Source organism: Delphinapterus leucas, chromosome 10 (assembly GCF_059928025.1).
Source record: "Delphinapterus leucas isolate spDelLeu-1000000601 "Yukka" chromosome 10, BTC_Dleu_Yukka2, whole genome shotgun sequence".
NCBI classification, from domain to species: Eukaryota; Metazoa; Chordata; class Mammalia; order Artiodactyla; family Monodontidae; genus Delphinapterus; species Delphinapterus leucas.
The window spans coordinates 21,917,772-21,921,729 of record NC_143138.1 but is presented as its reverse complement, the minus strand read 5'-3'; the positions used below and the strand labels follow the sequence as shown (position 1 = coordinate 21,921,729).

Sequence of the window (3,958 nt, the reverse complement as noted above, 5' to 3'; positions counted from 1 at the left end):
ATCATCCTGAAATACTTTTTTAAAAGCAATTCCATTTGAAATATACATAATAAATACTTCTTGCATAATGCTGACTAAAAAACTTTTGTCACTTGAATTCGTAAGACTGCAATTTTGGCTATCAGGAAGAAAAAAAAGATGGTTTACAAAGTGTGTTTAAAGAAAAGTAGATAGCCTGAGGAGTTAACTTAATGCTTAAAGTTCTCATCATGAATAATGTAGGAAGAGGTACCACACAGCTTGTTTGGGATTCAATATATAAGAAGACCAAGATGGTCAACACTAAAAATGGAGTTTTGAAACCATAAGTGATACTTGTAAATATCTGATGTGAATCCACTGACCCAGAGAAAGTTTGAACTTAGTAAGTATAAGTCTTGATGTAGTATATGATACAGTTGGGGGGAGGGAGAAAGTTTGTGGGCAGGATAGTGCCAGGAGCTTTAGAGAGCACTTGGTCAGGCCCAAGAGAACCAAAAGGTGAGAATCATGATGCTGAGCTTTAGAGAATCTATTATTTTATCCTGACGTGATAACTGATTTTCACACTGCCTGCATAGGAACAATTTTCTCCTTCAAAAGTAGCAAAATTAGTGTCAGGGAAACATTAATAAAAGAATGCAATTCGATGGTTGACATATATTCACATTGATTTAATGATAAAGAAGCTGTTTCAGGCATTCATATTAGAATTCCTAGGCTGGTAAAGAAATTTGGATTCCGTGTGTCGCAGTAACCCTACTGTGACCCTACTCTGCCCATCCTGTGTGCTTGACAAGACATGTGCTACCACTAACTCAGAACCTAGCACCTCAAAATTAGGCACAAGCACAAATGGTTTTGGTGACAAATTTTTCAGAAATCTAGACGACATCAGATTTTCAGAGCTGTGAAGGTAATCTCACTGGTACAGTGTATGTGGGGGGGGGATGGGTGTATAAGAGTTCATGAATCTGACAAACCATGGAGGTTTCATTATAAGCAAGATGAATAGTCAGCACAGCAGCCCCCAAATCACAGCCTTCTACTCATCATAAAGTGCTGGCTGAGGGTAATTAATTAGCCAGTTTGGGAGCCCTTTTAAGTTCAGTAGGTCAGAACAAACCATTTCAGGACCGACCTCTTCCAGACAACTCTCCCATAGCCTCTTATCAAACAAGTTTTTTTTTTTTTCAATCACCTTCTAAGATGTAGAAGATAATTCACCTCAGCCAGTCTCTGTTTTCTAACAAACACCTGATGATGTGTGGGAGTAAATAAAGCCCAGCTCACAATTTTCTAGTCAGCAAGGGCTCCAGGGTGGCTTCAGTTCAACGAGGAGTGAGCACCAACTCTGGCATATAAGACATGGGTCATGGAGACAGAATTTTTTTCCCAACGTGGCTTCTCTGATGTTGAATAAGGTATGAAGTTCGGGTGAAGCCTTTTCTGCATGTATCACACTGATAGGGTTTCTCACCAGTGTGGATTTTTTGGTGCTCAATAAGGCTTCTATTCCTAGTGAAACTTCTCTCACACTCATTACATTTATAAGACACGGGAGCCTCAACATTTTCCCACTGGCTTCCCATCCTCCCCTGACTCTCCCAGGTCTCTCCACGGTCAGGATTCTGAACGTTTTTATCGCCGTGGATCCTCTGATGTCTCAGGAGATGTGAATTGCGCCTAAAGGCTTTGCCGCACACATTGCACTGGTATGGCTTCTCCCCAGTGTGGATCTTGCGATGTTCAAGGAGGCTGCAGCTCTGGCTAAAGGCTTTCCCGCAGTCATCACACTCGTAGGGCTTCTCCCCGGTGTGAGTTCTCTGGTGTTTGATAAGGTTTGAACTGTGACTGAATACTTTGCCACATTCCTCACACTCATATGGTTTCTCCCCAGTGTGGACTCTCTGATGAATGACGAGGGCAGAGCTCCCGAAGAAGGTCTTGCCACACTCCTCACATTCATAGGGTTTCTCCCCAGTGTGGATTCTCCTGTGCTTAGTCAGGCCTGAACTCTGAGCAAAAGTCTTCCCACATTCATGGCAGTAGTGCCGCCTCCTCCCAGAGGCATTTTCCTGCTTTCTTTGTAACCTGCCCTCCCGTGCACCAGCTTCTGCACATGTAGAAATCTGGGCAGTGTTTTCATCCAGGTGAAGCATCTGCCAGCCTCCTGTTCTGGATGGTCCTCATCTGGAGGCAGGTCCCTGATCTTAGTCCATATCTCACCACCTGAAATAACAAATGACTAGCAACTGTCAATTATGCCCTGCCACAGGGGAAAGCTTTGTGATGAGTCCCAGGGAGGCAAGAATTATAGAGGTCTATACATGGCAAGGATGAGGAGTTAAGTACAAAAATAAGGATGAAAATAAGAGGGAGAACAGAGTACTGGGGAGGAAGGAGACAAGGATGGGAATGGGTCCATCGGATGAACGATACAAACTGGCAAGGTTGTGAGGACTGTGCTAGGGATACATGCAGTGGCTCTAAGTTCTAAGGACAGTAAGGCAGGCTCGTGCACCTAGGATTAAACACTAAAAGGGTTGCACAGAAGGCAACAGTAAGCAAGGCAAGTGAAAGAACTTCTGAAGCATTTAGTAAGAAAACAGGGGAAGTGGGGACTCAAAAGTTGATCACCAAACAATGACAAGGGCAGCCATCTCTCCTATTATTCCAGGTAGTGGCAGGATCCCCAAACAAAACTGGCTTCAACCTTCAACACTAGGAGATCTGAGTTGGAGTGCCACCCCTGCAATCTTGTGCACCTCTGCACCACATGCTTATCTCTAAGGCCAGGCTCTGCAGTCAATCTCTGGGTCCCTTCTAGCTCTCACTCTATGGTCCCATGGCCCACTTCCTGAAGATACCCCCTCAGCTCTCCTCTACCATCAGGGCTAGCAACAGGAAGGGAAGGGGAAGAAATAAGCATTTACTGAGCATCTACTATGAGCTGGACCTGTACTAGAGGTTGTAAGTGCTTCATCCCACTTAACCTTACTACAGGGCAGAGGAGAAGGCAAGATCAGAAGGGTTAAGGAACTGGTCAGTAGCAGAGTTTAGAAATGGTGATTCTGATCCAAACGTAAGGGGGTTCAATGGCTTCTAACAGCCTGGTAGGTTCTAATTCACAAAGGCAGTCAAGAAACCTTATGAGAAATCAGTGCCCATCAGTCTTACCCAAGGAGGTCAGGCTGCCACAGTTCTCTTGCTTTTCAGCTCTGTAGAAGTTCACCTGAGCTGAATCCAGCTGTGTCCATTCAGGGGAAAGAGTCAGGGCCACATCTTCCATTTTCAGCGGCCCCTAAAACAAGGGGCCAAAGATTCATGCTTGAGTAGAGCCTTCATCAGCTGGAACTGGCTGCTTTGTGAACCTCAGGATGGTGTCAACAGTGCCATCTTGCAGCAGAGCAATTCTTGCCCCTGGCTACCACCTGGGACCTAGAAGTTATTCATTTATTTTCATTTTCATTTATTTATCAAACACTTCTATAGCACTTTCTATGTGCCTGGCACTGTTTCCAAGAGCACTAAAACAATTAACTCATTTAATATAGACAACAACCACCTTAAGGTTGGGACTATTATTAACCCATTTCACTGATGGGGAAACTGAGGGACAGAGAGTTTAGGAAGTTTGCCCGAGGTCACCCAGCTAATAAGTGGCAATGCTTAGGATGGGAGCTCAGGGAGAGTGAGTCCAGAGCCCATGCTCTTAACCATTACTCTGTGCTCCCTCATTACATATATGTGTGCTTCTATGAAAACTCTTTGAGAATTGGTGCTAAGTTCTTAGAATACTAATATCTTTTCTTACTGAAAACAATGAGGATAATATTTTCTAGCTTACAGGATTTGGGGGACCAGCAAATAAGATCACATTATGTGAAATTACCTAACACAGGACCCTGCACATGTGTCTCTGTTAAATGCAGGCTTCTGTCCAGACATTTATAGTTAAATTACAGTTTTCAAGTTT

At 43.9% G+C, this 3,958-nt stretch overlaps 1 pseudogene; it reads right to left on the bottom strand.

Annotated features, from left to right (window-relative positions):
- Positions 1–359: 359 nt before the first annotated feature.
- LOC111168452 (zinc finger protein with KRAB and SCAN domains 4-like) lies at positions 360–3,378 on the bottom strand (annotated as a pseudogene).
- Between the last annotated feature and the right edge of the window lie 580 nt (positions 3,379–3,958).